This window comes from Anarrhichthys ocellatus, unplaced genomic scaffold (genome assembly GCF_004355925.1).
Source record: "Anarrhichthys ocellatus isolate YVR2014 unplaced genomic scaffold, GSC_Weel_1.0 scaffold45, whole genome shotgun sequence".
NCBI lineage: Eukaryota > Metazoa > Chordata > Actinopteri > Perciformes > Anarhichadidae > Anarrhichthys > Anarrhichthys ocellatus.
The window spans coordinates 1508914-1519578 of NW_022280075.1; positions in this window are offsets into that span (position 1 = coordinate 1508914).

Sequence of the window (10665 nt, forward strand, 5' to 3'; positions counted from 1 at the left end):
TGTGTGTGTGTGTGTGTGTGTGTGTGTGTGTGTGTGTGTGTGTGTGTGTCAATAGCAATGCATCATATTCTATAAAATCAGCATATGTTTTTGGCGTCTCTGTTCTGTGAGAACCACGTATCTCTAAAAAGTCTAAGTTTATGTTAAGAAGTAGGAGACTTTTATCAACACATAAAGGACGACTTCATCCTTCAGTTTATCACAAACAGTCAACAGCTACACACCTGGAGACACGTGATTATCACAGGACTGGAAGGGGATGAAAAACTCTAATCTAAAATGTAACTAAAGCTGTCAGACCTCTGAGATGTCCTGGAGTAGAAAGAAAAAGTAGCAGAAAATGGAAAAACTCCATAAAGTACAAGTACCTTACATTTGTAAATGCACAGAACTTGATTAAATGTACTTATTTACATTCCACCACTGTGTGTGTGTGTGTGTGTGTGTGTGTGTGTGTGTGTGTGTGTGTGTGTGTGTGTGTGTGTGTGTGTGTGAATAAGAACAGATGTCCCTCATTTCAGAGATTAACTGTTGAATCAACTGCTTTCTCAGCCGATGAGAATCTTTATAAATGCAGTTTAATTATGAGTGCACACATGCATCCTTTATATCTGAATCTCTGTGTTGCGGGTTGGACTGAAATAAGCTTGACTCAACTTGTCTCTGAAGGTTTAATTGTGCTTTGACTGCTTTATTACCTCCTGAGCTCCAGGTACTTGGCTCCCCTTAATTCTCTCAAGTGGTGTGTTGACAGTGAAAACAAGCCGGGGGAACAAACGCCAGGAGGGATCCAAGGATCTGATTGCACCGCCTCAAGCCCCCTACTCTGCTCGGGCTACAATGAGGGTTTGGAGGCAAAGATGGACGGTCATACAAAGAGTTTGGAGTTTTGCCAATGTGCAAGTGCGCCTGAGGTTTCTTTAAATATGCCTGCTGGAATGTCACCGCAGTGAGAGCATTTTCACTTTCATGAGGAAGCGTGGTTTGATTTTCTTCCAAATGAGAAGTCAAAGGAGGAATGAATGGAGTTAGGTCTTGTGCTAGAGTGAAAGTCATACACTTTTAAATCTGAAATGATTCATAATTTGATATCCAGGCACAGAAACTCACACACACATGTCACATGGGGGATATGGGGGGGGGGGGCATGGGGGATAACTAAAGGTAATATTCAATATTTTTGTTATCGTCAACAAATCCAATGACACCACCAAAACCACTACTACTTGATTATTTCTGTTTTTTGTTTCTTTCTACTTCTCCTCCACTACATCTCAGACGTAAATATTGTACTTTTCACTTGTCTGACAGCTGTAGTTAGTTTTTCATCCTCTTCCTGTCCAGTGAAAACTACGTATCTCCAGATATGTTGATGTTGAATGTTTGTGATAAACTGAAGGATGAAGCGTTCCTTTAAGTACGGAGAAAATTCTCCTACTTCTTGAGATAAATAAACTATTTAAAAAGCTTCTTGGATCAGCTGATATGAGCTCTTGAAAAGTAGACTTTTTAGAGATACGTGGTTCACACAGGGCAGCTATGCTACAAACGTGATGATTTTATATAGTATGATGCATTGCTGTAGATAAAATTACCTAAGTGTAAATGAAGGAGTTAAAATTAGCACCTAAATCCAGGTCAATACAACAACAGATGTGCATTGACATTTATTAGTGATCACATTGGAGGGTTAGATATGACAGAAAGACTTCTTTGCATTGCTTCCACACTGTATTTTGGGCTGAGTTCCGTTAAAAGCTCTGAGCTCTGTTTTTCCCATATGCATTGAAACACCAAGTCAGTGTTTTAATGCTGTAAATACTTACTAGACCACCAAAAGTATATTCATCCACCTGTGAAAATAGCCTCCAACAAATGCACTGTTTACTCCTGTTGTGTGTCCAGCTGTTTACTTTCTTTTTTTATTCAAGGAAGCTATTATTTGTTGGCCGTTGTTCAAGACTTAGGTCTTCAGGAGGCTTTAATAGGCTTTGGACTGAAAGTTATATAGACAAAGGTTGGAAGAGACAGCTCTGATATTTTTTTGGGATTTGTTGACAGTAATAAAGTTGATTGTCTGCCTCAATTTTTGATGATTTCTCTAACACCCCTTGTCTTCTTTTTGACAAATGAAATTCTCAAAGAGAAACTGATATTTTTTTAAGTATAATATCCACTGTTGTGTGGTCTTGAGAAATAAAAAACCTCACCACTCCAACATTTTCATGAGTGTGATAATGCCAAGTGAACCCGGGTCAGAACAAGGTCACATTTTTACCGGTTGCTTCATCTTGTGATATACTCTAAAGTACCGTGAAACACAACCCAGATGGAGGACCGGTGACGCCAAGACAGGAAATCGAATGATCACTTAGCAAAGACATTTTATTTTGACAGAGGGGAAGCTAGACACGGAAGGAGGGGTTAGGGAGAAGGGGAGGGAACGGGTGAGGTACATTGAAGGTTAGGGTGGAGGTAGAGAGGGGGATAGAAGGCGAGATAGAGAAGTGGTAGAGGGGAGGTAATAGGGGAATAAAAAGGGAAGGGGGAGAAGCCCAAAGTTCGGAACAAAGAGGCACTTATACAACCAGCAGCAACAGCTGAAAACATTTTTAAGCTGGTTGGCTGAGAGTTTAGTGTTCTTCTGTGTGTGTGTGTGTGTGTGTGTCTCTCTCTCTCTCTACTGGTCATGCACTTTTTTTTATTAATGTGTCAAATACACAAAAATGTAATATGTGTCTATGAAACATACATATTTTTGCACAATTGAATGTCATTATTCGTCTGAACATCTGATTTTTATTTTGTCTTGAATAAAGTTGTAAATGTTTCAAAATGATTATATTATATTTAGAAATATTTCATCCCGCCAGGAGCAAGAGCTTGCTCAGAAAGTGTTAATGACAATCTTCCTGTTATGATATAAAATATCTTGTGTGCAGTTTGACCTGATGGTGCTGAAGGAAACCTCATAAAGTGCCCAAAATGGAAATCCTCTGGGGAGCATGAATGCGTCAAAGCAAATGTCATGACAGACTTCTTATTTTTGGGCACTTTGGCCTGATGGTGTTGCCATAGTAAATGTCCTGGGGTCATAAGACAAACACTACCATGAACATTCATGTCAGCACGACTGGTGGGGAATATTTATGCAAAAATCTTTGCAAGTAGCTATGAGATCTCACTGGCTTCATCTGCACCTCCATCCCTCCACTCTGCCTCTCCTATCTACTTCCCTCCTTCACTTCTTCACACTCCCTTCCTCTCCTCCTTCCATCCTGCCCTCCCTTATCTCCCACCCTTCCTCCATACCAGCTGTTGTTTTGAAGGGTCTGCAGGTCAAGACACTGGCAGGACCTCTACAGTCCTCAGCCCAGATACAGTAAATGCAGGCATTGTGAAGTGAGGAGAAAGATCATTTGTGTTTCATATTATTATTATTATTATATGCTGATATTGCCACAGTGTTTCTGGTTTATTAATTTTTGGCGCTCCGTTAAGGGGGACTGGAAGAACTAGAGAACTAAAGGAGAAAGAAATGCGCATGTCTTCAGCTCCAGTTTATGCTAAATTTTTTGTTGTTGTTCTGCTTCAGTTCGATAAGATTTGGAGGTTCAGTAAAGAAAAGATGGTCGCCACATTAAAACGTTGCCTCTTTATCATTGATGGTGTATCTGACGTTCTTGTACCTCTTGTTTTTGGTCCAGCACCTGCCTTCAACGTTTTTGTTTTTTTTGGGTGTGCACGACCGACCATTCCACGTTGCATCAAGTGACAGAAATTCCTTGTTCCTTGTCACCATCATGAACACAACTCTTTGTATTTATTTTGCACTAGCCAAATAGTGACTAACTTGTTCACCAATCAGCTACCTCAGCACATGTTGCTAACGGCGTACGGGTTAAAGTTTCCAGGTGAAACTCACGCTTGTGAACTTTGGGCGTCAAAGTACATACTGTGTATGTACCGTGCAGCTGTGTGCACCGGATTGTGACGTTTTGGTGCAAATCCACAATCTGTTACAGCCCTAAAAGGGGCCTTTAGAGAGACCGAGTTGAAGGTGACGTTCCATCTTCGTTTTTGAGATATGACCGAGGCCAGCTGAAACATTCTGGTCATCTGGCGGGAAGGACAGATAGAGCTGGGTATCATCAGCATAGCAGTGGTAAGAGCAGCAGTTCTCTGTCCGTTCTAAAAACATACGTTTTGTTTTCTTAAGCCGAAGCAGAGTTGCCCTGACAGACTATCACTAAATCCTGGAGAGACGCATTCAGTTTAAAGGGCCTTGACTCAATGTGAGCTTTGTCCTCAGCATCAGGGAGGGGAAGGTGAGTCTGGGCTGTCTGAACTTTGACTTTTGAACCTGGAGGTCACATGTCCCTGGAAGATATTTCCCACAACTCCACAGGGCAGCCAGGAGGTCTCCATCTCAAACAGAAAGTACAGAATTGTTACAACAGCTCAATGTTTTAGTTTTTCATGGTCCAAAAATTCCCGTCCATCGATCCTCTGCTCCATGTTTTCGTCTTCTTTCTTTTTACTGATGAGACCGTGGCAGTACAACAATACACCACCAGAAATGCAAGATTTTAATGTAAAATGGTGGTTTTTCCATTTATTTTTTGAACACTTCATCTAAATTAAATATCTCCACATCCACTGCATGGATTGGAACATTTTGCACAGACATTCATGACAGATGATGAATCCTAATAACTTGGTGATTTCAGAAGTAAATAAAACATTTGGTGGTTGAATTATATTTTATCTCTGTTAAAGTATGTTAAGTGAAGGAAAGTAGAAGAACATCAAATTTATCAAAAGTAGAAATCTTTAAGTTTTACCAGTGTTGCCTCTCCTCTTCTTGCTGTGGAAGCTTGTGTCCCCGCTGAGCAGAGAAAGGTGAGTTTGGTGTGTTTGACCTTTGACATACACAGAGGTCATATGTCCCCAGAGGCCCAGAGCTGAGCAGTGCAAGTGAAGGGACCTGACTCAGAATCAGGTTTTTGTACAACAGATAAAGATGTATTTGGTCCCCTCATCTTTTCTGTATGTGAACATTAGATGTTGTATCATCCATTGAAACATGATATGTGCATCCATGTGATTGTCTGACTTTTGGAAAAAACAAAACAATGGGTCCCATGCATGAACCCATCATACAAACAGACTTGTTCTTAAGCACCATGGTTTGGTCTCATGATTAGAATTTTCTCTTAGGCAGGAATGAAAACCACAGATGGTCCGTCCAGGTCTTCAACAGTTAGTCTGTCTCTCTCCGCAGGAGATATAACATATAATGCTTTAATCTGAATGGCTTTGGAGAAAGAGGTTCCATCCCAACAGTTTTTTTTTTTTATTCACTTTGCCCACAAACAAAGCGGAACAGGCTGCCTTAATTTGGGGGCTAATTATGTTAATAGTCAAACGCTCGGCTGCTCATGAACAGGTGTCACACATCAAGTCGAAATGAGCAGTCAACTGCAGGTTTGTGCAGTTGAGGGCGTGAGCCGAGTCTTCTGACATACAAAACCAGTGTAGAAAGTGTACATACAGACTGCATGTCTGTATTATTTTCAACTGCTAGGGTTGTAAATAATACAAACTCGAACAACCTATATTCTTTGAGATTTGATTCATGTGTCACATGTGTTTGTTTACCCGAGTCTTGCTTCGGAAGTGAACTGGCTTCAACAAATCCGGCCTTCATTTTGTCTATTTGCTCTGGTGCAATAGTGTAGGTAAATACTACTGTCTCGAGTAAAAGTCCTGCATTCAAAACCTTGCTGAAGTAAAAGTCAGCTAAATGTATTTAAAGTACTTAAAGTATCAGTACTCATCGTGGATTATAATGTTCTCCAGTTTTACTATTATATATGATGACCACTGCCCGTCAGTCAGAGCTAAACCTTGACTTTTAACTCTTATCTTAGACAGAACTCACTTCTAAAGTCTGCCCAAAAAGATTTACTCGTGCCTGCATCTGGAAAAATTTGTTTGAATTCATGTTCACTTAGAAAAAATAACTTAAATGGAGAGCCGAAGGGGTTTCACCTCTGAGCTGGTGCTAATTTCATACTCTTGTAATTGAGACATCCTACACACTCTAACTAGTGTGATTTAATTTCTTCATTTTAACTTATACTCTAAAAGTAAGACCTGTTACTTCAGTCATTCTTTCGCATAAAAAACAACAGATTTTTTTTCCTCTTTAGTTATTAAAGAGACTCAATTTGACAGATTTACACCCAGAGCTGCCCACTGAGATTGTCCTTTGTATGGTTACATGCCAAGCGGCCTCTTGCAGTTGTGTGGATAGTCGGTGTCCTCTCTTAGTAGCGAAGGCAGACGTTACATTGAACGTTTTCCAACAAATTGTCAGCGCTGCTTTTTCTTAACCACGTCGTTTTTAGAAGCCAAATTTAGCTAAACTTTGTTGTTATGGAATGAGGACTTGTTGGTCTCACTGTTTGTCATGTAAATAGCCAGGAATGCTCAACGGAACGTTAACATTAACTTTATCAGTTGCGCAAAAACCTTTGAGTTTTGAGGCCTGCTTGGAGCAGAAATGACACAACACAACAGATCTGATGTCTGGGTGGTCGAGGCATCACAGGTACGAAGTGACCAGCAGCTCAGCGACAAAGTTCAACTCAAGCAGTTAAGTAGAGCCACGGGGCTCTAAGTGAACAATGAACAAAACGAAATCCCTCACAGATCCTCATAATGTTTCACTTCTGTGATGTAACCTTTCCTTTCCTATTGGCCTTTCAGTCAGGATATGGCCAAGTCAAGCAGCAAAGTCACACCACTGTGCCCAGTGAGTTAAGTCTAAGCCCCATTCAGGAACTCTCAGTCTGTAGGCACAAAAGTCCGAGATAGAAACTTCGTCTCTCTTTGCAACTGTGTACTAAAATAGTTAAAGCTGTTTCTCACCAAGCACAGATTTTGGTCTAAAAAAACTGATTTTGCGGGATGTAACGAATGCTTGCACATCGACCTGCGCTAATATGTTTGACCAATGACATCCTTTGTTCCAACGTATGTCATGAAAAATATCACCATCTCTCTGCTTTATAAAAAGACATGTGTTTCTGTTCGTTGCACACAGAATGGGTATTCTTCTTTCAGAACAATGGGCAGTCCCATTGTCAACACTCAATAATGTACGACAAACACCGAAATGACGACCTTAACAACCAAACAAAGGACGATATATGACAATATATGCATGTTGGTCATGAAACGGGGCCAACCAAATACAGCTAACATTGCCTTAAGCATCAAATTTGGGGTCGCTGTTAGAAACGTAACTAGTTTTCAATACAAGCAAATAGAACAAGGAAATTTCATTTTCGAGCGGCATCTAGAGCCACTCACTGGCTACCCAGAGAACTTTGAAGTGAAATAGCAGCTTGTTGTTCTACCACCAACTACATCACCAGAGCCAGGAATAACTTCCCAAAAACACATGCAACAACCACAGGTGATTTTCACACTATATTCTTAACTCAATGGACAGAGAAAATGTTGAAAATCAGCGAATATTCCCTTTAAAGTAGAGCCTGTAGAGGATATGGTCAGCAATACGACACAATTATCAGTGAGGTGAGGTGCCTGCGTAGAGCCCAAAGGATACTAAAAGACAACATCCACCCCAGCCATTTGGAGGATTATACCATTTATTGTATCTCTGTTAAAAAAGTTATTATTGAAGGCAAGAAGAAAAACATCAAAATAAAAGCTGATTCCTACCTTTGGACCGGTAGTGTAATGGTTTCACATCTTGAATCCTGTGGTTTTCTCAGTATATCCTATATACGTACTTTCACCTCATTTTTTTCCGGCCGTACAAACACTCTTGAGGCACGTCAGCTTCTTGCTGATGACCATGAAATCAGTATAGACGTGGCTCACGCTCAAACACAAGGCTGACATCCTGCTGTGAATAATGTGCTAATTAGATTTAGCCTGTGGTTTTTGCCGTAATCAAATCTATCCGGTGCTGCAGGCCGAGAGGCTGAAACCTGATCTGAAATCCAAAATATGCAATCTGGTTCCTCTCAAGTCCTGGCACGCTGCGCTGTGTGTGTGTGTGTGTGTGTGTGTGTGTGTGTGTGTGTGTGTGTGTGTGTGTGTGTGTGTATGTAGTGTACATGTGTATTTATTATTGTGGGCCTATGGGTCTGTGCACCTCCTACTGTGTTCTATTCTACTATATACCTCACAGCTGAACTCTAACCACTCAGTTTCACTCTGCTCAAATTTTTTCTTGTACACTGCTCTATTCCACTAAAAGTGCCACTAAATTCATTTGTAAGCTACTTTTCTGGTCTGCTTGGCTTTAGTCACTTTCATTCTCCTCTAGTCTACTCTACTAAGCCTTACGCTACTACTCTACTCTGATATAGGTGGGTAGTAGAGAACAGTTTTTCAAGTAGAAATAAGCCTAACAGAAATATTTATTTATTTATTGTTATTTTTCAAAACAACAGAACAGAGTAGAGCGAGAGCTCAGTGAGAAAAGTAAAGAAGAGGGAAGCAGAGTAGAGTTGAATAGAGATGGCAGTGGTGGAGGAAGTACTCGGATCTTTTACTTAACTAAAAGTAGCATAGCAATGCAGAACAAGTAAGTAGATGCAGAATGTCGCATTGCAGAATAATTATTATTATTGTATTATAATGATTATGCATTACCTGTGCGTATCACCTTAAGTTTGCAGCTTGTCAAGGTGGACCTTATTTTAATTATTTAGTATTTTGTTTTAATAACGTGAATCTACAAAGTAACTAAATCTGTCAGATACATGTAGTGCAGTATAATGTGCAATATTGGCTTCCAAAATGTAGAAGTAAAAAGAACAGTAAAACAAAGTAGAGATGAGAATACCAGAGTAAAATAGAGTACAGTACACTGCTCTACTCTTCTCTATTCCCATGCATTCAGACTGTATCACAGCCTCCAGCTGACTGTGCTGTGGATTCACCTGTTCCTTGTGCTCAGAGCTGCTTCCTGATCCGGATGTGGGAACGTGAGAATATGGATGACTCTGCAAGGAAAACAAGTCAAGTTCTTTTTTTCTTTTTTTCGTATTGGAAGAGTCGGCCTCATTATCCTCCGGATGGGTTTCGTGGTGGAATGTGGCAGAGCTGAAATATCCCGGAACAAAGGATGTGCTTACTTTCCGTGTTTTTGTTGGCTTCATTTTCTGGTGTTTTGCTGTTTAAATGTGGTTAGGGGTCTTCGAGCTTGGTGGGCGCGTGAACTAAGACAAAAAGAAAACAGAAGAAGAAGCATTCCTTTCCTCTGCTGTTGCACCATTGTTAGGGCTGTGGTCGGTTAATGTTACAGAAGTGGCCTCATTCAGTGATTTCAATGGCGGAAAACACAAACCAAGCAGGCTGTTGTTGAGCAAATTGTTTGTAAAGCTACATGGAAAACTTCCAATGATGAATTAAATGGATCTATAAAATAAATGAAATAAGATAAGATCAAACTTTATTCATCCCGAGGACAATTGCTGTGCAGCAGTTGCAATATAAAGTGGGAAGAGTGCAAAAATAAAAGTCTAAGATAACAATTAGAGTAAGGTGCAAATGCAGAATATGTACAATAGCAACATCACATTTGCTAAAGCAATTGAGATACATTTATGTTGTACAATATTATAATATGAATACAAGTTGAAAAGGAGAAGATGGAGAATCAAAAGCTCAGCTCTGTAAAGACTGCTCTGAAGGTGACCCAGCAGGAGCTGAAAACTGAACGTGACCAGTGGCCGAAAGCCAGGTCGACCCACCTGGAGATGCAGAAAAAGGAGAACAAGAAGTTTGCAGCTGACCGTCTCCAGTGGGACCAGGAGAAAGCCACCTTGCTGAAGGAGACCAGAGCCTCCTGTGTGGCTGAACTTGAACAGCAAAAGATGGAGAATGAAAAGCTCCAGACTGCTCTGATGGTGACCCAGCAGCAGAAGCTGACTGAATGCTCCATTGGGAGCAGGAGAAAGCCTCCCTGCTGCAAGAGACCAGAGCCTCCTGTGTGGCTGAACTTGAACAGCAGAAGATGGAGAAAGAAAAGCTCCAGACTGCTCTTATGGCAACCGACCAGAAGCTGAAGACTGAACGTGACCAGTGGGAGCAGGAGAAAGCCTCCTGTGTGGCTGAACTTGAACAGCAGAAGATGGAGAATCAAAAGCTCAACTCTGTAAAGACTGCTCTGAAGGCGACCCAGCAGGAGCAGGAGTTTGCTTTGGACCAACTGCTATCATGCTAAAAAGGTCTAGACTCAACAGACTACCTGCAAATAAAGTGGTTTTAAAAAATCTGGATAAACTGCTGGCTTCTTTACAACTTGTCTGATCACCTGGCCTCTCTGGCTTGTTGTTCCTAGATCTTAGCGGTTACTTTGGTGAATACAACGGTTTCATAACGGACAGTAAACCCAAATGATCCTCATTATCCGACCAGGTAGTCGACTGTAAAGATGCTGTATAAGATGTGCATATGATGAGTCTTTAGTGATAAGTTGGAAATGCTCAATCAAGAACCATGATATTTGGACGTACAGAGAGGGCTGGAGAGGGAGTGGTGTTACTGTTTTCTGCACTGGGGTTGGTGGTGGGAGGAACAGATTATGCAGAAAACCACTTCCAGCGGAAGTGTGTT